We start from the raw sequence: 24,661 nt of genomic DNA on the forward strand, positions 1-24,661 counted from the left end.
CCCTTTGAGCCCATGCACAAGGCTAGCCTTAAGGCCCTCACCTATTAGACTGCCTTCCCAGTGGCCATCACCTCCACAAGAAGAGTTGGCGAACTACATGCTCTTTTTGTTCAAGACCCCTTTGTTACTGTTCACAAGGACTCAGTAGTTTTGCGCACACACCCGTGCTTTGCGTCTACATTTATCTCAAAAGTTCCAAGTGCATCGATCGAAACTTCCCAACTTGTTCCAAAATCCGTTTGATAAACGCTCCACACACTAGATGTGAGGAGGGCAGTAATTTACTACCTCGAAAAAACAAAACCACTAAAAGACAAGACAATTCTTTGTTAGTGCGCGTATATAAATATCATTTAACCTTATCACCACCGTACTGGTCCCCTGGCGCTCTGGTGGGTCTGAAAGAAAGAGGGTGGTAGGGTAGGGGGCGTTAGTAGGATTTGTTTGGAGAGAGAGCAAGCAAAGGAGCTGTGATGTGCTGTTGGCAGCTTCAGTTCGGTTAACTGTTCGCTGAGCTTTTTGGTGTGCTCTTGTAAGGTTCCGTGTAGTGTTGTTGTGAAGTGCGTGTGGGTTGCTGTGGTTTAAGAGGTATGGTTGTATTTAGTTAAGGTTTGAGAGATGTGAGAAGAGGGATGAGGTTTTAGTAGGGTTTGTTATTAGAATTGTCTGGTGCAACGCATACTCGTATTGTGTCTTTCGAGATTGAGACAATTTCTTCCTTATAGTGATCTAGTTTCAGCATTCTCATCTCTGTCCATATGTTGTGTTTCTCTAGAATTCTATCTTTGTTTTTACTCGCACCGGCCCCTAACATCCCAGTCTGTGGTTGATGCAAACAGGCACCCGCAGATGTGTCTAGTAGCAACCCATGCCTATACTCATCGCTCTGAGTGCGAGGCAGTACAGTTCAGTCCTTACCAAGAAGTCTGGATTGGCGCAAGTGAATCACCATATCTAAGTTTCAGATTATTTTGTTGCGTGTGTGTTGGGTTAATTGTTAAGGAAGCAAGTACAGTTAAAATAATACTGCTCGGGTATTGTGTATGTCGGTGTAGTGCATTTTTATTTCTTCTATTTACTTGCATGGTTGTGGGTTTCTTAGTGTGGTGATAGTGGTCTCATTGGCTGGTGGCTTAGCTTATATGGAGGGTTAGTTTGAAGATGGTTATCTTGTGAGCGTGGAGTATTAGTTGGATAGTGCGGATGCACCATTGCGTTGGGACTTTACACATGGTTCATGTAGTTATGTCTGTCCGGGGATGCTCGGTAGTGTTTAAGGTCGATAGTTGTGCCTGTTTGTGTCAGGCTTGTTAGCTATTCTGCATTGTCTGTTCTTATGGGTGTTCCCCCCCCCCCACCCCACCCCCCTTCTTTCGCTTCTAGGTGTTATCTGTACCATCTCGGGTTCTGTCAACTAGTTCACTTTGTATTTTGGGTTTTATTGTTAAAGTTGTTTCCGTCTGGTTTGGAGGTGTTGAAGATGCAGGTTTTTCGTAGTTTTCAGAATTTTCGGTGGTCTGTGTTGTTTCTTATTCCTTTTGGGAGGTTGTTCCAGGTTTTTGCTTCCAGGTGGGAGAAACGGGGAGAACCCATGGTTTTTCCTGGCGTATGGCTTTGGCTCCAGGCGGATTTCATTGCTTGATCGAAGGAGACTTGTCGGTTTATAGATGTTTTTTTTTTTAAATATATTGTCCTCCAACATATTCCACATCTTTGACATGTAATGCCCCTTGCTGTATTACTCTGGACATTTTTTCGGCAGAGGGTGTCCATGGGGTTGGGTCAATGTCCCTTGAAGGCCTCTGTCGAGGGTGCCGTCGCCGGATGCTACAAATACGACGCACAGCACCCGTATCCTCAGTTCATTTTTTTCCACAAACGTGTTTGCTTCGAGAACTCGATGCGCCTCGTGAATGTCTTCTTCGACCCCTCCGACTCTGGTCTGGCTTTAAGACTTGCCGGGACTGCAAGTCTAAGATGTTGATTATGGACACGCACCGCATTTGTGTTTGGTGTCTGGGCAAGAGTCATGACACCGACGACTGTTTGAAATGCCAGTCGCTGACTGCTAAGGCCTTGCGTGAGCGTAAGGGGAAGTTGCAGGTTGGTAGGGGGTTCTAAACCCAGTAAGTCCTGTAAAGCTGCTAAGGGAATGTCAGCGACGATTCAAGGGGCTACACTCGTCGGGACCGAGATCCCCGGGACTCCTTCCGGAGTGGTTCCCATCATTCGTCGTCCTTGTCTCGGCATTCCCGGAAGCGCAGTCACCGGTCTCCTTCCCCGTCCTCAGAGGATGGCGCCGTGAGGAAAGTGGCTTGTCCCACTAAGTCCTCGACTCCGGAGAAATTGGCAGCCTTCAGGGAGCAGATGGCAATTTTTCAATCACAGGGCACAGTTCCGTCCGTGCCTTCAGAAGAAGCCGGCAGGGAACGGTCTCGGTCCGTGGCTCGTGCGCCTTAGGGCTTGGGGCCTCTGCACAATACTCATCGGCAACCTTCGAGGTCCCGATCGGACAAGGTTCAGGGTGATCGCCAGAGATGTGCTGCATCCAGGTGTCTGTCTTTGTCCCCGGCGAAACCGCAGAAATCTGGTAAGGGCTCAAGGTCAGCGCCGTGTCCGTTGGATACGGATGTCGAAGCTTTGCCTTCACACCATCCCTCAGCGCCGTTGTCGCCGAAGCAGTCGGGGCCTTTTGGCTGGAATTTACCGATGGAGGTCCCTGGTACTGTGGATCCTCCAAGGAAGGCTACTTCCAAGTTTGTGAGCCCTGTTAGGATTCCATACCCTCTTCTGTCCCTAGGCAGGTCTTTCATCCTCTGAATAATACCAATGAGGAGAGGTCAAATTTGGATTTTCGCCCTGATTTGGCTCTGTTCTTTTCCGGGGACAGTCAGTTGGAAGAATTACGCCAATCTCTTCATGATGCCAGTGCCTTGGACACTTCTCCTGAGGTGGAGTTTGGCAGGCCTGAGCCTGGGGCTCATGCAGAGTCCTCTTATAGGAGACTGATGGCTAGGGTCACTGAGTATCTTGGTTGGTCTAGTCCTCCGGAAGCATTAGTTCAGGATGACTTGATGGATATTTTGGATCATGGTCTGGCCTCTGACTGTTACCTTTTCATTTGACGTTGCAGAAAAGGGTGGTGGCTGCTTGGCAGACTCTGATCACTTCCGACGGTTAAGAAGTCGTTCACTAAATTCACTAAAAACATGCTGCCCTTCCAGTAGCGACCCCCAGCTACCCATCATCTCACCCCCACTCCTGAGAGTTTGGTGGTTCAGGTGGCTACGGCCACCTCGAGGCAGGTGGCATACCCTACCATCCATCCTGACGGTGACGACAAACACTTCGATGGTTGGGCACGCAAGGTCTCTTCTGCAGGGAGTATGGTGCTGAAGTCGGCCAACTCCACTTGTACCTTAGCAAGATTTTCACACACTCTGTGGAATTGTTTCTCTAGCGGCTGGGCATATTGCCGAGGGGGGAAGACTGGGATGGGTTCCTTGCTCTCGTGCAAGATGGCAAGGATGGCATGTGTGAATCTTTTCAGTCAGGATTGGATACGGCTGACCGTGTTAGCCGGTCCATGGCTGCGAGCACGTTCTACGCAGATTGCGTGGTTGCGGGAATCTGGTTTTGCGCCCGATGTACAAGCCCATCTTCTGAATATGCCCTTTGATGGCGCACATTTGTTTTGCAGCAAGGCTGATGAAAGCCTTGAGAGGTTGCAGACCTTAAAAGCTGCGGCTAAATCTTTGAGCGCAGCTGTGCGTCAACCTCTGCCTTTTCGTCCTAGGGGACAGCAGTGGAGGGGAGGTTCCTTTTGTTACTACTCTTTTGGTAGGACACGAGGAGCCGTTCGTCAAAGGGGCTAACGTAAAAGTACCCGTGGTGGTCTGGAAAACAGAGGTGCCAAAGCCGTTCAAGCAGCTAGGCCATGTTCCATTGTTCGCCGGTTGGGGGCAGACTGTCCCAGCATCTCTAAGAATGGCGAGCTATTACTTTGGATGCGTGGATTCTGGATACAATAGCCCATGGCTACTGCCTTCCCTTCCTAAAGTGGCCTCACGACAATCCAAGATGGTCACTCTTTCTCAGGTCCTCCAGGCCCTTTGACTTCAGAATTGGTTGGTGTCTCTGGACCTACAGGATGCTTACGTTCATGTGCCGATTCATCCAAAGCACAGAAACTACCTGAGGTTTGCGGCTGGCAGTTCGCACTTTCAGTTTTGGGTCCTGCCATTCGGATTGACCTCCGCCCGAGGGTCTTCACCAAGCTAATGGTGGCGGCTGTGTATCTCAGGCGAGAGGGGGATTCACGTCTACCCCTACCTGGACGACTGGCTGATCCATGCGTGTTTTCCCAAGCAAGCAATGGATCTCAGTCTCACCTGCCGCTCCCTCCACAAGCTGGGCGTCTCCCTTCCCACCAGCTCCAGTACATCGGGGCTGTGTTGGACACGTCCTTGGAAGTGCTCGCCTCCCAAGGTGAGGGCTCATCACATTGTGCAGATGGTGGACAGATTTCAACATGCCCAGCGTCTCCTGGCTTTCGAATTCTTAAGGTTGCTCAGCCTCATGGCATCCTGCATTTTTCTGGTGCCAGAGGCCAGGCTGCGGGTGAGATCCCTGCAATGGGTCCTCAAGATGCAGTGGTCACAATTCTCAGGCAAGATGTCGGATCCCGTCCGAATTCCACTCTGTCTCGCAGGATCTTCTGTGGTGGGCCAACGATGGGAACATGATGAAGGGGGAGTCGTTTTGGCAACCGTGGCCGGAGGTGACGGTAGTGACGGGACGCTTCCCTCACAGGATGGGGAGCTCATGTTGACGATCTGACGACCAGCGGTCGTTTCTCTCTGTCAGTCAAAGCTCCACATCAACCTGTTACAGCTGAGGGCCATCAAGCTGGACCTGAAGGCTTTTATGCCATCTGCGGCAAAGTTTGTCCTCATCATGACGGACAACACAGTGGCCATGCATTACCTCAACAAAAAAGGGTGGTAGGGTCACTCCTGTTGTGCAGAGTGGCGACGCAGCTCTGGTTCTTGGCAATCCAGCAGGGAATATCCCTCTCGGCAGTACATCTGTTCTCCATCCAGAGGTCAAGACTCCCAACCTTCATGCTTGGTAGCTGAAAGGTTGAGATACAAGGATTGGGACCTCCTGGATGACGTGATGGAGGTGTTGCTTTCGGCCAGGTGGCCGGCAACCAAATCCCTGTACCATTGCCGTTGGCGTAAGTTTTGCAACTGGTGCAGAGGACAAGATGTCTATCCTTTTCAGTGTTCCGTTCCCATGGTTCTGTGTCGCTTGCTTGCTTTGGCCCACAGGGGCCTTCAAGTAGGTACCATTAAAGGTTACTTTGCGGAGCTGTCTATCTTCAAGCGCTCGTCTGAAGAATGTTCTTATTTTAAGATTCCTTCGATTTCCCAATTTCTAAAAGGGCTCACTAATGTGTTCCACCGTCCCCAGTTCAGGTGCCGGTTTGGGATCTGAATTTGGTCTTGAAATTCCTGATGGGTGCTCCATTTGAACCTTTGCACTCTTGTCCTTTTTGAGACTGTTTTCTTTCAAGACGGTTTTTGTTGGTTGCGGTTACATCCACTTGCAGAGTGAATGAATTGCAGGCACTTTCATCTAAGCCGCCCTTTACTGTGTTCCACAAGGATAGGGTTGTACTGAAGGAACTTCCTTCCTTCCTTTCTACCTAAGGTAGTGGCTGAGTTTCATTTAAGCCAGAAATTGGTACTTCCTGCTTTCTATCCTCATCCTGGTAAGGAAGAGGAGTGACTCATAGATTGTACCCTAGGAGAGCTCTGAGCTTTTATATTTGTAGGATGTCCAGGGTCAGAGTGGATGATCAACTCTTTGTGGGGTACGCTGGACACTGATTGGGCCAGGCTGTTAACAAACAGACCTTGTCCACATTACTGAATGTTACAGATTGGTGGGCAAGGACCCTCCTGAAGGGTTGCGAGCTCATTCCACTACGGGCGTGGCTACTTCCACAGCCCTGCAGCGGGGAGTTCCTATTAGGAATATTTGTGACGCAGCGACATGGGCTTCTATCCACACCTTTGTCAAACATTACTCCCTGGATACGCTCCATGGTCAAGATATGGCCTTTGGTAAAGTGGTTCTTTATTCTGCCATCTGATTGTGTATTCTAAATACTGTTCCCTCCTCCATTTTCTGGTACTGCTTTGGGAGTCTGTGAAAGATGTGGAATACGTTGGAGGACACAATCCATTCGAAAAACAAGTTACTTACCAACTGGTAAAGTTCTTTCGAGTGGATGTTCCTCCACGTATTCCACATCGCCCTACCAGCCTGCCCCTCTGAAGAATTTCCTATGCTATTGCAGCTTGCTTTCCCTCAAGACTATGTGCAGTTAAGCAGGCATTGTGTATGAGCCTTTCACACGTTATGGAGGAAAAAACATAATCTGAGGCTACGGGTGCCATGCGTCCTATTTATAACATCCGGTGATGTCACCCTCGAGAGAGTTCTTTGAGGGACATCGACCCGACCCCATCGATGCAGGACGCCCTCTTACGAAAAAAATTACAAAGTAACACAGCTGTGGACTGCATGTGAAAGATGTGGAATACGTTGGAGGAACATCCAGTCGAAAGAACGTTACAAGTTGGTAAGTAACCTTTTTTTTATTTTTTGGAATTCTGCTCCCTGGCCGCTGATTGCCCTGTGTGTTATGCACATAGTTTTGAATGTGATACGTTGTTTGATTGGGAGGCAATGTAGCATTTTTAGCACTGGTGTGATGCAATCTCTTCTGGATAGTTTGAGGCACTATGACAGAATCACCAAAGCCACCAACACACAGAAAGAAATGTTCAACATCATAAACGAAATGAGAAACCCACCTGGTTGCGACAACAGTCACACAAACTATGCAACAACCTAGCAGACCATTAAAAAAATCAACATCTGACCAAAATCATACAAAACAGACCGACCAATCCTAACACACAACCAACTGGATCCAACAAGGAGCCAGAGCACAAACTCAAACTTGCAAATATCAGTGGAGACATTCATCAAGCTGGTAAAACGAAGCAAGAAAGCAGGCTTGCCGATGGATGCCCACCCCCTGCCCCCGAAACTCCCCCAGACATCTACAAATGAATCCTCACACAAGGAATGCCATCAGAATATTTCAGAAATGTTATCTGTTGCTCACGACAGGGACCGAACAACAATCCTTCAAATCAGCGTATATTAAACCACTACTTAAGGACACAGGTGGTGGCATGGAAGACCTATTCAACTACAGACTTATTTCAAACATCACCTACCCAGCAAAACTTCTAGAAACCTATGTATACAAACTAACCCAAGAGCACGTAGAAAAACACCAGTTGCTGGACCAAGCAAAAGTCTGTTTCAGACCTGCAAGAGGAACAGAATCGGCACTCCTATCCATCTGGGACGACCTAAAGACAAACGCTGATTCAACACCACCTCAGCCCTTATTCTGCTAGACCTCTAGGCAGCATTCGAAACAGTAAGCCATGACACCCTCCTCAAGAGATAGAGGATATAGGTATAACGGACTTAGCACTACTCTGGGTAAAATCATTCCTAACAAACAGAACAAACTCTGGATAAAGACCTTCAAATCTGCTCCACACGTTAATGACTGCGGTGGTACCACAAGGATCCTCACTATCACCACTTTACTTCAACATCTACCAGACTCTGCTAATAAAGATCTTCAAAAAATACAACCTTGCGTGCTACAACTACGCAGATGACACTCAAATCATCTACAAAATCGAAGATGCACAAGAACACTCAACTCTAGGAGAATGTCTCAGACATCTGACTGGATGAACGCCAACAACCTAAAAATCAACCCAGGAAATACAGAAATCCTGATTATATCCAAAAACCAAGAGAACACCTACATACCCTGGCTGATGGAACTAGGAAGCACGCCCAAACGATCTAACTTAGTCAAAAACATGGGAGTCCTAATGGACCACGTACTAACCTTAGAACCACAAGTAAATGCAATAATTCAGAAATGCTTCTTCCTCCTTCACTCAACAAAAAAGAATGCTACCCTACCTGTCCTTCACCCACAAAACACTGAAAATCATCGCCCTCCTGTCAAGAATAGACTACGCCAACTGCCTCTACCTCGGAATGCCGGAACACCTTTGTCTCTGTGGCAGCTGGTAGAGAAGGGGACCCTGTCTCTAAATTGGCTATTTCCAAATGGATTGTAAATTGCATCGGACTGTTAAACTCTTGCCTACAGCTCACTCTACTTGGGGCACAGGTTCTACCATAGCATTTATTGCGAGTTCCTCTAGATTATTTGCAAAGCAGCAACCTGGAATTCCATTCACACTTTCACCCAACATTACTGCTTACACAGTCTGATTCTCCGGTGGGACAACCAATAATACCTCTTTGCTACTGTTCCTTCACACCTCCCACCACCATCTCTGGGTACTGCTTGCTAGTCTATGCACAGCATGTAATTCTAAGCCGAACAGACATCAGAAGACCTACATTACTCAACATAACCGTATTTCTGATGTTTTTATCTGTTTGGATTCACATGCGCCCACACTTCTCCCATCTTGTAGTGGAAGGAACATAGACCTCTTAAACATTCTCTTTTCTGTAGTCGCTCACACATTCTGTAAGGCTCCCTCACGGCAGAACAACCACCGGTGGGACCTTAACGTGTGAGGGATCTTGGGTACACTACACGTCACATTAGAGTTAGTGTTACTCGCGCCCATGTCGACGTCCCTTTTCAATCTTCTTAAAAAAAGGTGCAATACTCTGCGATTGCCACTAGATGTCGAACTATATGCACAGCATTTGAATCTAAGCAGATACATTAGATTACGGTGAGTAATGTATGTCTTAATGTTTCATTCAACATAAACCTATTTCTCATCAGATAGGAGAGAAACAGGGCAGAGAGCACCACCAGTTTTGCCATATATTGTTACTTTAAACTGATGTTAATATTACCTACCTAGAACAAATATACACATTTTCATTTAAACAAAGGGATGTGTGAATGCCATGCATAATAAACAAACATGAAAAGTTTCAGTAACATTTTACCAGCATAAACAGGTTTACATTGAAAGCTTGTTTCTAATGAGCATTTGATTTTAAAAGGCAAAGTTCTTTCTGATGAGCAACCCATCAATAACCTCCAAGTCAGTATGTGAGAAGTCCGGCCAAGTGTCAGCATTGATGAGAAGTTAAGTGGTTAAGTTCTCACACTTCAGAGTTGCTACCACTACCATGGCTAGGCCAGTGGCACTGCTAAAACTTGTTGGAGCGCTCAGATTCTCCCTGATTTACATGCTTCTCTCACCTGTCATTGCTGTTCTTTCAATGCTGATGCGCATCAAGATTCACTTCATTATTTAACAGGTACACCTTTGTTCGCATGAGCATGTCAAGGTGACTTTCTTTCAGTCTATTCCTTGATTTGGTCTTAATGCTGTTAATGAGACTACATTGTACTCCATGGCGTTTGAAATTCACCATATCTTGAAAACATTTCAAAGAACCACACTTGTTGTTCTCTGCTACCACGTACCTCAAGGCATTACATTGCGTAACAATGGAATCCACCACAAGTATGCTAGGGCCTGATTCTAAACAGTCTTTGAAATCTAAAATGTCTTTGTATTTTTCAACAAGATGCTTAACATTTTCTATTCCAAACTCAAGTGCATTAGTGGCTAGTGAATCAAAACTGGCCCTGTCCTTCAGTTCATTTTCTGGAATCCTTTTCTCCATATGCTCACACACCAAGCCAATGAAACTCTGAATAGATGTAGTCCTTCTCGTTGTCAGTATGTTTTGATCAGATCTCTAACTGTGCTGCTCCAGAACACTTCCTGACCAAGGTACTGTTACCTAATTTGGTTGATCTTGCCTCGTGCAAACTGCATGGCTTCAATTGTGGTAAAAATGCTTTTTTTGTAGTAACTTGGACAAATCTGCTAGATTGCGAAGAATATCATTTAACACTGACAATGAAATGTGATAAATGGGGTCAGACAGTTTCTTTAAACAGTATTTCACTATAGGATAATTTTCCTTGTTCATTTCCTGATCAAAGTATTTTAGCAACACCTCATAATTGCGCATTAATGCATTCACTGCAAAATGTCTAGATAACCTTTACTGCATTGAGGGGTCGAAATGATAAAGCATCACGTTCATTGACTGATGCCATTTCTTCAAATTATGATTTTTCTCAAAGGAGATCTGTAAAATGCAGAATAAACTCTTATTAACAAGGTTTCTACTTCACTGATCATTGGCACCTTTTTCCTAGCATCCCCAAAGCCCAATTCCTCACAGTGAGCTACAGTGTTGCTCATTTTACTATGTAATAGAGGGTTTAAGCCTTGTAGCAACACTGTTGTTTAGCCAAGCATAACAGATGCACCATCTGATTATCCCCATTTTCAGCAGATTCAGACCATTCTCAGAGTAAAATTCAGTAATGGCAGAAGTGATAGCTTCCGAATTGCAAGACGTTAACGTGACAATTCTACCAACAGTTGTGTGCATTGAATGTGATGTTGCCGCAAGTTATGTGATATTAAAGTAAATAACATTTTAGGGACTGAAATGTCAGTGTTTTCATCAACAATCAGTGTGTGAAATGGAGCAGTCCCAATTTATGCTATGATTTCTGATCTGATTACTCCAGGAATTCAAAAGCCTAATTTTTACTTCTCTAGCTAACTGGTGTTCTGGTGTAGTGTGCTATGTGATTGTGGATTTCTTGCACAGCTAGCATGCAGTGTTTCATTTTACAGCTAGCAATACACATTGTGTAGTAGAACTTTGACCTCTTCAGGCTTGGACTGTTGCTCAACCATGACCAATCTATTAAGCTTCTCAGTAGAGGTTTGTACCACCATACTAAGCAATCCAAACCACAGTTTCGTAGCAGAATTATTGTGCTGGAGAACCTGTACAGCAGAGAAATTGGACTACACGAAACACCATTTACTTGGTAAAGTCAATTTCCAACATTGGCCTTTTTTTTTTTTTTTTTTTTTTTTTTTTCTTCCCTGAAGAAAATTCACCCGTAACTTTTTCTTCCACACATAATCTACAGATCAGGCCCCCATCAGCATTGTACTCCAAAATCTCTCTACCTTATCGTGTGATTTCTGGGACTCTGTTTCAACACTTTCCTTTAACCAATCCTCTTTGAAAGCAGCACAACATTTTTTCTTAGGTGGTGCTGTAGCATCACTCCATTCCTTTGAAGACTTGGATCTTCTGAAGTTGAAAAGTTTGTCCATAATCTGGTTAAAAAAGAAATGGCAATCATTTGCATGCAGATAAAGTGCTGACTATGTGCAACTGGAGAACTTGCGTTCAGGCCAGGAGCAGATGCCTTTTATGCCACGCTATTAGCTTGCGACTTGAAATGTTTACCCAACCCAGAATGCAAGACTACAGGTAGCAACATGCTTTTCTAATAGGAGCTACAGAACCCATGATGACTAAATGAATAGCTTACATCTCAGATGGACTCAACTGACTGCCCATAAACTGCAATGGGGATGCACAGTAGCATGTGTTCCAAGGCTGGCTAGAACTGCATATACTAATTATACTGTTAAAAACAAAGAGCACGTTGTGCTGTCGCTGTGCCTACCATTTGTGCAAATAGAATTGCACAGCACCCAGAGTCTTCTCTAGGGACAGAAATGAAAATCAGCCACGTGAAATCCCCCATAATGTATGGCCTCTTTTACGCTTACCTGGTACCCATGGGGATGCCACCCAGCCCTGGTTGGATGATTTGCACTCTCGAACCCTCTCCCGGTCCCTTGGTAAGGCCTTTTGGCAGGTGCGCGTAGATGTGGGGGGCGAGCAGCGACCAAGTTACTTCACTGGTGCAAGCCCCCCTGTGGGAATCCAGGCCTGCTGTGACTCCGTAGGTTTACAGTCTTTATATGCAGTTCTTATGTTTCCCTTAGTTTGAATAATGTCTTGCTTCTTTCCTTTTAGGTATGGAAAGGTATTTTGGTGTTATCATGCAGTTTGAAGATGAGCATGGTCCGGTAGGCGAAAGCGCAGTGTGAGCAATGCTGTCCGGTGAGTAATGCGCACCGCTGTTTTGCCTTTTATATTGCTAACCTGTGTCTTTTCTCTCCTTGTAGGTCGCGTTGTTCCTCGCCGAGCGCTGTAATGTTCCAGCAATGATACTGACCAGGAGATGACTACCCAGGTAAGAATTTAGTGGCTTTCTTCGATCGGGAGGAAACGTGAGTAAACTCTTGCTAATGCTGTATTTCTCCTCTTTCCAGGTTGTGGTATTCCAGGATGCATGCGGTGCCGGATGATGGAGTTCGTACCTTCAGGTGAGTGGAACTGAAGTCGGCGATGGATTGAAGACAGAATACTGTTACAGGTAAGTTTCGTAGTGTTCTCTCTCTGCAGGTCCTTGGTTTCAGGTAAACTGGCATCAAAGAACTGGACACGGTGAGCGTTACGCTGCCCACAGCAGAATAACGCAAAGCATGTTCTGCTGTTTGGGTGCGGTTTAGTCTTGGGTAAAGTAGTCCAGGTAAAATAGTCCCAGGCCTGCCACACCCAAAACACTAGACCGCATAGCTCAGTTCCTTGTAACTGAGCAATGTGTGTGCCTCCATGTTGGCTGAACTGCCTATACACCCCCCCCCCCCCCGGTACCCCCTTCCTCCCACGTTAAATAGTCCCAAGTAACTAGTCCCATTCTAATGTTACCATCTTAATGATAGTAATGAGCCTGGCGCCAAAGGCGCCAGGACTGACTCCAAGAGAGTCTTAGAGGAGGTTTTAAGGCCTTTGACCTGGCCCTCACTGGAAGGCTGACTTGCCAGTGAGGGCCAGGGGTAAGGGTCATGACACCACTGGCAGAATGTGGCAACAATTGAAAAGATACCAGCATACTCAATACATCTATTAAAATAAACCTTCCACCAACACTCTTGGATGCAAGCAGGCAGTACTGTTAACAATAGAATGATAACATTCAGCCACCTTCTATGCCCCGGACAAGCTTACAAACATGTATCCTAGTATCCTCAGCAACTCGGGTGCATGCTTGCTAAAAGAGCATTTACAGTGTGCAAAAAATGCAATACATTACATTTTATTTATTTTTAATCTTTCTGTATCTGCTTTGCGTGTAGAAATGCATGAGAAAAATGTATATGCTTAAAAGTTCATAGCAATGGATGGGTTGGGCAGGGCATCTGTGTTAATCAAATGCACTTGTACATTTCAGCAAATGTTATGTCATCATGATCATGTAGTAATGATATAGCACCTGCCTGCTGCCATTGGTATGGCCTTGAGCTGTGAAGATGAACACATTGTGGTGAGGCTCGGGCTCCGCTCTATTCTATGGGTGGTGGTATGACAGCCTGTGGACACGTACATAGCGCACTGCATCCCAAAAGGGTACTCGAGGCACCAGCGTTGGAAGCGGAGTAGGATTGTTAAATTGTGTTCGGTAGGAGGCAACGGAATAAGAAGAGGGTGGCCATGGGCAGCATAATAAGGTGTGCGATGGGGGCTGGGGGGATTGTATGAATTGTACATTGATGTGCAGTGTGCTCAAGTGAATTATGTTTCTACTTTTACAGAGCGCGCCACGGCTGCAACCAGCTTCATTAGTGTCGTTGTGATTCAAATGATCTTGCATACACTACTGAGGGAGGCTAGTATTACCACTCAACACTCTGCCCGGTGCCCACTCTCAAGGCCATGTCTGGTAATCTTTTCTACGTGGTGGGAGACATTGATGAGGAAGCATTGAATTACATCTGAAAACAATTGAGGTTTTAATTTTGAGGACTGTGGTCCTCCTGGTCTGATATTCTAACACATGGTCCAGGAGCAGTAGATTGGATAATCCAGCTAACCCTACTAAAGTTTGGTCAATATCGACCAAAGGCCATAATTCAGATTTTCCACACATTTGTTACAGAACGTCATAATTCTATTAAAGACACGGAGACTAAGGATTATGCTTTCTCCACAACTTTACTGTTCAGCAGCAAAGAAAAACAATACCAAATGAACATGAATACAAATCTAATAAAACTACAATAACCATGTTTTTTTGAGATTTCGTAGTCCATTTCAATTGGTCCTTGAACTGACCATGTGACAAGTCCATTAACCAATAAACACAGTCCTCAGTACACAAAACTCCTGTCCTCTTTCCCTTCCTCCTCTTTCTTTGTTCTTGCGAGGATGAGTTCTGAACATCTTTGGCTTTTCTCTCCTAGTTCATATTCTCGATTTTTGTCCGTCGCCATCCCTATAGAAATATAAATTAGAGAGGTGACTATAGACCGAAAATAGGGTGGGTCAATCGTAAAACTCAACTATATATTAAATAATTTGTATCCACATTGAGCATTAACAATATCTTCATAAATATTATATTAATATTATACATCCTGCATGTCTCCTTAAACATCAATATCAACAATACATGACATGTAAATATCTCATTCATACGATTGATCGGGTGGGATAATCCTTCGCCTCCGTGTCTTTAATAGAATTATGACTTTCTGTAACGAATGTGTGGAAAATCTGAATTCTATGTCAAGACCGGAGGCTCGGATTATGCTTGTTCAAAGCTTACTTACCATTAACGATGTTGCACTTTCCATGGGTTTAAAATAGAAAGTTCTGAAAGTCGATTCATTCGACCAGTCCACAGACCTCATAATGTCCTCTACTCTGGCCCCTATGTTATAAGCTTTAGTAGCCATCGCTCCTCTAGCTGAATGAGCGCCATATCTCTCAATATCGATGCCTGCTTGTACCATCACCCATCTAAGCCATCTAGCTATGGTAGCCGGCCTAACCGCTTTAAATGGTTTACAAATTGCTATTAGTAATTGTCTTACCCCCTGGGGCCTTACTTCCCTTGTTATATCTTCGTATGCCGTTAAGCATCTGACTGGACATAGTTTTGGTTGATTTGGAAAAAAACTCATAGGAAATCGATCTCAACCCTGTCTTGGTCCTCTTTGTTATAAGGAATGTCACTCCGTTAGGTGATATAATTTTCCTATTAATCTCCAGGGCTCTAACGTCGGAGTATCTCTTACATGCTAAAAGACATAAGAGCATGGCTAACTTGCCTGAAATTGCCTTACGTGTCAGATCCTGATTATCTGGCCACGATAAAAATAACCTCAAGACCTTGTCTACATCCCATAATTGACTATATTTCTCAGTAGGAGGTTTGATCATCTTTACCCCTCTTAGAAGTCTACAGATTAGTGGATGTTCCCCAATCGCGAAGCCTTCAACTCTAGGATATCCTGCCGATATCGCCGACCTGGCCGTGTTAATGGTTCTATACGCCTTTCCCTGGGCTGCCATCTGCGCTAAAATAATTTGCCACATTAACTACATCCGTTCCATCGGGATGAATGTTCCTCTCCAAACACCAGCTACTCCATCTAACCCAAGTGATCTATAAGCCTTGTGTGTCCCTGGGGCCCAGGATTCGTTAATGTTTTCAGCTTCATCCGATAGTCCTGGCCTAACCCAAGATCCCCTGAAATCGCCCACGTTAAGAGATTGAGTCCTCCTGACCCCACCAAGGGGTGACTGAGGCCTCTGGGGTCTCGAATGATTAATTCTATGTTGGGTAAAGCCACTGGGTTCTGATGAGTCAATTCCAGTAAACTGGGGAACCACACCTGACCTCTCCAATCCAGTGTTATTAGGATTAGAGATGCTCTGACGTCTCACTTGAGCTAGCGTCCTCGTTTTCGTGGAGAAGGGAGGAAACGCATAGTTCTTCTGTTGGCCCCATGACTGCAGAAATGCATCCGTCGCCTCTGCTTCTGGGTCCGGTCTCCAGCTGAAGAACCGGGGTAATTGCCTGTTCGATCTGTTTGCATCCAGACTGATCAGACATGGACCCCATCGAGACATCAGTTCCTGAAACACCCCTTCGTCCAGTTTCCAATCGCTGGCGTCTGTTATCTGGAGTTCCAATCGGCCACTTCGTTTTGTTGGCCTGGTAGATACTCCGCCCTCACTGAAACTCTTCTCTCCAGACAGAGTTCCCAGAATTCCTTAGCTAGTTCTGCTAGTATTCTGGATCTTGTCCCTCCCAGTCTGTTGATATATCTGACTGCTGAGACATTGTCCATTTTTAACAGAACGCAGCATTGAATCCTCTCCTGGGTCCAGCATTTCACTGCAAAGGACCCTGCCAGTAACTCCAGGCAGTTTATGTGGAGGCTCGTCTCCTGTTCCGACCACCTGCCCCCTGTCGACAGGTTCCCGCATAGGGCTCCCCAGCCCCATCTGCTGGCGTCGGATTCTATGATCGGGTCCGGGGATGAACCAAATATTGCTCTCCCGTTCCATGCATCCATATGAATGAGCCACCATTCTAACTCCTCTCTCACCTCTTGTGAGATAGTCACTCTTGACTCGTATGAAGCACCCCTCCTGGGGTGATATATCTTCAACCTCTGGAGTGCCCTGTAGTGTAGAGGTCCTGGGAAGATTGCTTGTATTGATGCCGCCAGTCGGCCCACCAGTCTCGCAATGTCCCTCAATGAGAGTTCTCCCTTCGCTAGAGTGTGCCTCAGTTGTTTGTTGATATCGTTCACCTTGTGTAGGGGTAGACTGAGAGTTCCCTGGATTGAGTCCACTATGAAACACAGGAATTCCATCGTTTGAGTAGGTACTACACTGGATTTCTCCCAATTTATCACAAAACCCAGACTCTCTAACAAGTATATCGTTACCTGTACCTGCGCTATCAGGGTCTCCTTCTCCTGGCACATCAGACATATGTCGTCCAGATATATTATAAGCCTTATCCCCTGCGCTCTGAGATGTGATACCACTGGTTTCATCATCTTGGTGAAGCACCATGGTGCCGATGCCAGGCCGAAAGGCAGGCATCGGAACTCCCATGTTGATTCTCCCCAGATGAATCTCAGAAATCTGCAGTGCTCTTCTGCTCTGGGAATAGTCAGATATGCGTCTTTTAGGTCTATCCTGGCTAACCAATCTCCCCGAATCAGGGTATCCCTTAACAGATGTATCCCTTCCATTTTCAAGTGTCTGTACATCACGTAACCATTTAAACCTCTCTGGTTTATGATGGGTCTTGTCTTGTGCTTCCCTCTTACTAGAAACATATTGCTTATGTAACCTCCAGTCTGACTTGATGCAGGTCGAATAGCTCCTTTGCTTTCCAGCCCTCTCAATTCTTTTTCCAGCAAGCTCTCGTCTTCCCTGTTCATCACTAACCTTTTTGGTGGTTTTACCTGATGTGGTCTATCTAGAAAATCTATATAAAAACCTTGAGCTGTCTGTATTACCCAGGAATCCCCAGATATGTTCAACCAATTTTGTAAAAATTGAGCCATCCTCCCCCCTACTTCTAGGGTATTTGTACGTGGGAATGTTATTCTCACCTGGGTTATTTTGCTGACGTTCCCCTCGCCAGATTCTGCCTCTTCCTCTACCCCTTGATGGGAAGAAAGGTGTCTGTTTACGGTCCTCTTGTTCTCTCCATTGAGCTCTGTCCTGGTAGGATCGATTGTATTGGAACCGGCCAGCCGAACGACCCCTTCCTCTTCTGGCCCGTACAAAAATCTGCCTCCCGAAAACCCTCTTAAGTGAGGCTTGCGCCTTATCCAAGGCAGCGTAGGAATTTACGAATTTGGTGAGCTCCTTGATAAAGGAGTCCCCGAATAGCTTTCCCTTCGCCGATGTGGCAGATTCAGAGGAGGCTAATTCGCTTAACTTAGGGTCGATCTTTGCTAACAAAGATCTCCTCCTTTCCGTGGTTATAGCATGATTAGCATTCCCCAAATATGCATATCGCCCTTTGGGCCCATCCGATAAGAATTGCCGGGTCTATCGGCTCCCCTTTTGTTTTCGCTTCTTCTCCCATCTGAAGAATCTTTGTGAGGGGTCCAGTCATATTAAGCATCTTATCCTGACCTGAGCGCCAGGATCTGTCAAGACCCTTCCTCACATCCTTTGTAAACTTGCTCATAAAAGTTATCATCTTCTCATCTATATCAGGTGTGTCTGCCGCACGTTTGGGGAGGAGTGGTCTGGGGCATTCCTCCCTCATCTTGCTTCTAGCCTCTTTGGCTAGAGGCACCCTCGGGCGCTTTCTTAAATATGTCGTAATTCTTTTGGGAGGTTCCCATTCTGACGATCTGGGATGTATTAGTGCTTCCGGATCGAAATCCTCCTCATCAGCACCATCTTCCTCCTACTTCCTTTTCTTTAACGCCTCATGGTTTTCATCCCCTGATGAGGATATTGATAACACTTCCTCATCTTCAGGGTATTCTTCCTCCCAATCTTTCTCATCCTCCTCTGATGTATAAGAAGATGACTTGTGTCCCCTGCTAGGCACCGCCTTACCCTTTCTCTTCCTTTTACCACCTTTCTTCTTCGGTGGGGAGCCCGGGGGGTGTGGGCTTCTTCCACCCTACGGGCTGATTTACTGCCCCCTTTAGATTTCATATGTGCCTTAAGGCCTTCGACATTCTCCAGACCCTGAGAGAATCGGAGCCAATCCTCCATCAGCGCTATTTGCTGAGGATTATGTCCCAGTGAAGCCCCCAGGGCTTTCTGGAAAACATCATTCATGTCTGAATGGTTCCTCTTTTGGCTAACACTAGCCTTCCCCTCATCACTGGAGGAGCTCATGATTCTCAGGCCCTGGGGAGTATTTATGTTATGAATAACAGTATTCAAATATATACCAGGGCTTCTCAGTTCGAGATTGTAGGTAATTTGATAATATCTCCCTGGCTCTGATTATATCGCGGATATAATGCTGATATTAACACAGGTTTTACCTGGGACTGTGCCCGTATGAGGTGCGGTATCAGCTGACAGCCTGCAGGGGCCCTGTTGAGTTCTTCCACCGGACGCTACGTTCGTACGATGCGTGCTGTGGCAACTCGTATTTTTAATATAAAGCTTTTGTTGGAGTAAATAATCTCTCGTGCGTATCACCCACAGATCGAAATCGCAATGAAAACGAAGGAGAGGGCGCCGGAACTACGAGGTCCCGTCGTACTCTCCCTTCCATTATACAGTGCCCTCTCTGACGGGTCGGAGGAGCTGCGGCCGCTGGTGCCCCAGCCCCGTCGCGGCCGCAACTCCTTGGAGCCGCCTGCACTTAGCGGATATGCTCCGCCAATCACATAAACAATGCGCGTGTCACTCGCGTGCTAAAAGTAGTCAAAATCACATTCACACACACACTATATAGAAATAACAAAATTGTACTTAACTCGTTGCCGAGCAGCAAAGAAAGAGGAGGAAGGGAAAGAGGACAGGAGTTTTGTGTACTGAGGACTGTGTTTATTGGTTAATGGACTTGTCACATGGTCAGTTCAAGGACCAATTGAAATGGACTACGAAATCTCAAAAAAACAGGGTGGTTGTAGTTTTATTAGATTTGTATTCATGTTCATTTGGTATTGTTTTTCTTTGCTGCTGAACAGTAAAGTGGTGGAGAAAGCATAATCCGAGCCTCCGGTCTTGACATAGAATTATAGCAAACTAATTGAAGTTGTGGTTTGACGCACTTTGCAATGAGGCCGGATGACCCATTCACAACATGGTTATTTCACAACTATGCATAAGCATTAGGCTAATAATTCTAATTTGCATTTCTAGCACGTTGGCGGCCAGTGGTGCAGCACCATTGAGCTGACTGGGCTTCAGCCCCACCCTGAAATGTTGGGCTATGTTGACTCGACCTGGCCGACATTCAGACCCGTTGCCGGACAGATCAGGACACAGAGGTTAAACGGTGCCTGGGCTTCCCTGTTAACAAAGTCCCTGCAAATATTAACATCACTGCTAGCACCTAATGCATACGTTTTTTTGCAATTGAAATCGTGATGTGGGATTAGTACTTGGATGCTAGTGGACTGATTGGAAGCGGTTCTCCCGACATTTGAAGTGTTTAGGCTCCCTGAAATTTTGATTTTGTTGCGCCCCTGTTAGTAGCACTCTTTACAACTTGCTCCTAGATTGAAGGGAGTCCACTGACTACTAACATCCATTCTTGCGAAGAAATGAATTTTATTAACCTATGCCAATAGCAGATTTTGCGATATACGGGACCCACGAGGAAAAAGTGACAGGGAAGATTAATCCAAACACTATTTACAAGACACAAAGCAGCCACAACTTCAAGCAACAGCCCCTTCAGCTGCCCTGAACATCTCAAATAGTGCAAATACCAACACTATTGTACTCATCTGTACTCACACCAACAACTTCCTAGACGGCACACAAGAAAGCATCCACATTCCTGAACAGATCACTGACTGCACTCCACCCATGATGATTTCACAGTGTCCTACATCATGGGCAGGTCTCCTTGGGTCTATATTTTGTTTTCAAGCAAGCTTTGTTCCTGAAAGCACTAGGTAATACTGATCATTTAGAGCCCAAACCCCTGACTTGGCCTGCGCACGGGGGGAGGGGAGGTCAGAGCAGAGACTCTGGGCACATGGAGGAAAAAAGGCTCGTCTTGATGAGTAAGCAGTGTTACCTGCTTAGCCTGGGATTATCTAGGAAATAATGCTATTGTGTGGCCAGGTGCTAGTTGCAGTGAGGCATGTGCAATCAAAAAGAGAAAATGACAGAGCAACATTGGGGGAGGACTGGTGACCAACCGATGCACGGCGACCTGGCTGTGCCATTCCCTTTGGATTGTGTTGGTGGCGTAGGACAAGCAGCGAGGGATGGCACACAGAGGAAGAGTATAGTTAAAGCACGTCAGTGCAAGTTGAGGGCTTGAGACTGCGGGCTGCAGAGAGGCAGTACACCAGAGAAGGGCGCTCGTAGGAGGGTAGTGGTGTGAAAAGGACATTAAGAGCAGAGATATCTGCACGCCGGCGACCAATGTGACACATGGCATCCTGGCTGCACAACTACATTACTGCCCAGAAGTAATGTATTCGGTTTGGCTCCTCCAGGATTTCAATGTTTCACCCAAGGCGGTAACAGAAATGAAATGATGGCGGCAAGCTTTGAGCTATATGCAAAGTTAAAAGTAGGCATTATCCTGCATTTGCACAATCTAACTTTCCCATTTTTTTTTTGTTTTTTTGTTTGTGTTTTAAATGCATTATTGTAGAGCGGAAACAAACCTTTGGAAAGCAGTGGGCGCTGTGCACAGGACACATACTAGGTGGGCTTGTGTGAGTACTTGGGGCATCTCTCCGAGAAGTGAGGGAGAAGGGTGTGGTAGGTGAGGTGAGACAGTCTCTAGTCGGGTTGGGTGTAGTGTAGTCGGTGTGTATGGTTCGGGTGCTGTAGCGGAGGACTGTCGGTGAGTGACTGTGACAATTGGCAGTCTTTTTGCTTTGTTCCTCGTCATCGCTGTGCAGGTTACAGCAGGGGCAGCCGGCAGGGAGGACTGGAGCTCTGGAGCTCTGGAGTGGGGCTTTGTGAGAGCCGGCGAGGGAGAAGTAAAGGTACAGGGTAGGGATTGCACAGTAAGAATCAAGCAAAAAGTTTAATTGTGGTCTCTCAGACATAGGATAGTCATGTAAAATGTCTCTATCAGTGCTTACGTTATATCGATGCACTTTTTTCCTAGGTGTTCTTTTTTTTCTTCTCCACTCTGGGCCCTGACCCTGGTCTCCCTTTTCTATATTTCCTTGTGCGTTGTATGGACTTGGAGTGGCAAGCTCTGACAGCTTCCAGTTCCTACTTCTTCCTACACTTTTACATTTAAAAGGAATCTGTTCCGAATGGTTTTTTTTCAATATAAAACTACAGCAAGGGTAAAACCTTTGTGCAAAGTAAAGCAGCATAGTAAATCCCAACTAAAGTCAATGGGTTAGCAATCCTGTCTTTGACCCATGCATTGTTATAACACAACAAAGACAGAATATATTTATTCCAATTATTCCCAAGACTTGGTTCCCTACAAATAGCTCACTGTTCCTCCAGAAAATCTCTTTATCCCTCAAGTGAATGTCCTCGCCCTAGTGGTGCGCTGGTGCATCGCCTACTAAGGTTAGGGGATGGAGAGATCTCGCCCTATCCTCTCTCAATACTTTGCTGATTTACTAAAAAAGGTGCACACTACTTCCGGAAGTCAATGTATAACATTTTAATGTTATTGCTTCAATTTCGTGTGGCTTATCACAAACTTTAAAAGGCTTATCCCATATGAATAGTCATTTTATTCCATATGTATCTCGATGTCAAATTCTTAGTACTCTGCCAATCAAGAATAAAATGACATGGTAGTTATACAGGCCCATTTTTTTGTATGGGTTCTGGGGGTTGGATCGTCAGGCTAGCCCACTTATAGTCTACCGGTTTCAGCGGATACAAATTCACACTCCGCTTTCTTCAGGACTTCCCTATGGCAGGTGTTAGCCCACGGCTAATCTTTCATACAACAGTACTCTTCTCAATTGTTGTCTTGTGCTCCTTTTACTTCGTGGAGAGCATCTCAATATGAATTTTGGGACTTCAAATTCTTCATTCTTCCTGTCCCTTGAAGGGAATATGTACCGAAGGGCAACTATCGATATTGTCTCCGTCTATAGATACCCGTGTTGGGGGAGATGCAAAATGAGGATGGCTTACCTCCTTAGATGTCAAAATAGAGGTGATGTGTCATTCCTCTTCGGTTCTATATTCTGTGCAATTCATTTATCCCCTCATGTGTATTACATCTGTAGATAAATAGTAGTTCTTAACTTTCTGGGTTGTACAACCTGTTTATGAACACATATAGACTCTAAATATAGTGCTGCCTGGTGGCATGCGCAGTACTCTACCCTAAGCGGTATTCTGATCTCATTTTTAATGTGATGTGGAACCCAATTTCTGGTAACGGTTTGCTGGTATGTCTCCAGAAAGGTGTTCTGTTCTGTGTTGCCTTGCAGCACCTAGTTATGAAGAATATTACATCAGTTTCACAACCACGCTATTTCAGTATGTACAGTGGTTGTCACAGATAATGCTGGCCAGAGTGGTATTGCTGGATGCATTAAAACTACAATGCCCATGATGCATCATCATTCTCTGACATTCGAATGTCTGTCATATCGGTTCGGGTGTTCTTTGCCTTGTGTGGATAATAAGTTTCACAGAAAGTGTGATCATCCTTTTTACCATTACTCAAATACATTCTGCATGTGACAGACCTTCTGTGTCTAAAAATCTGAGTGCGCTATATGGCGGTCAGTTCATGCAATCCAACTGTTCCCATAGGGTATGCTGGACTATACGGCTGTATGCGCGTAATCGGCCCTCTGTCTATTTAGCAGGCTATAGAGTGGTTTAGTATGCTCCGGATTAGGCGGGGCACATAGATGGTATTCTTTCGATTCTCACCTTTTGTTTTTTCGTGGTCCTGTCGCAGTCTGTCTCTCGGCCAGTGTATGCTGCGATTGATGTGACATCCGCCATCTTGGAGATGCCGGATTTATATTCATTGACGCTCGCGACATGCATACATCACTAAATTGGTCCTTTTGTTTAGTGTTTCTTAGTGGAGACGTTTGTTCTTCTCCAATCCGAGTGCTGTCTCGCGGCCAGTGTATGCTGCGATTATGGCGTTCGCCATCTTGGAGGTGCTGGATTGTTGTTTTATGGTACTAGCAACATCCCTACATTGCTAAATTGATCCTATTTTGCGGTGTTAGTAAGTAATACTGCAATACTGGATGTGTGTAGGTGTCTGATTACTGTGCTAAAGGCAGTCGTGTCTTACTCCCAGAGTAATACTGTTTTAAATAGACATGAGACTTATTAGACGTTAGTTCATGCAACAGATCTGTCCGTTTGTACCATTATATGGTTTTTTGTTCGTTTACATGTCCTTCACGTGCTTGTTTCCTTTATCCGGTTGATGTTATTTTAATATTCACTTATTTTGTACAACTGTCATAAGCGTGATGAGACATTGCTGGTTGGTTGCGTCTTAATTTGTGGTTTGACTTAAATTCCTTGTACGTTTTCAAGGCTGGAAATAACGTGTTAGCCAGGACACACTTTTTGGGCTCAGCAGAGTTGTTGCCACCTTATGATTTGGAAAACCTAGTCTGTGCCATTGTTCCCGAACCTCATGATTCCGCTGGGGAATAAATGCTCTTTGAGCTGCACAAGCAGGGATTTTCCAATGGGAGCTTGCTGTCCATACTTGGGCTGATTTGAAGTTTCTTTTATTCTGTTGTGCTATAACTGTGTAATCCAGGAATGTACTGTATGTCAAACATGGATTTCACTTTTGGATCCTACTAGTAATGTGAAGCTTACTGGGAATGCTGTATGTACTTTGGAATGTGAAGCTTACCAGGAATGTCATGGCAGGAGTGTGCAGATGTTCAGTGTACTCTTCCTATCTCCACAGATCTGACTGCTCCGGCCCCTTTAATAAAAAAACATTTGCACTTCTCATGATTGTTGACGGGCACACAATTTTCTTAATCCGTAAATTAATTTCAGCACACACCAGCACAGTAAGTCTTTTGGCGCCTAATGTTGTTCATTGGCTGCACCACGTTGCCATATGTGGTAAAGAAAAGGAGCGGTAGAAGCGTATATGCGACTCCCAGAAAATGTT

The 24,661-nt window shown here is 45.5% G+C and overlaps 1 protein-coding gene across 2 annotated transcripts in view; it reads left to right on the forward strand.

Annotated features, from left to right (window-relative positions):
* POLA2 (DNA polymerase alpha 2, accessory subunit) overlaps positions 1–24,661 on the forward strand; it is a 910,834-nt gene that overhangs the window by 88,530 nt on the left and 797,643 nt on the right. The gene's annotated exons all lie outside the window — the stretch shown is intronic.

The sequence above is a fragment of the Ambystoma mexicanum genome, chromosome 2p (genome assembly GCF_040938575.1).
Source record: "Ambystoma mexicanum isolate Mex_15411 chromosome 2p, UKY_AmexF1_1, whole genome shotgun sequence".
NCBI classification, from domain to species: domain Eukaryota; kingdom Metazoa; phylum Chordata; class Amphibia; order Caudata; family Ambystomatidae; genus Ambystoma; species Ambystoma mexicanum.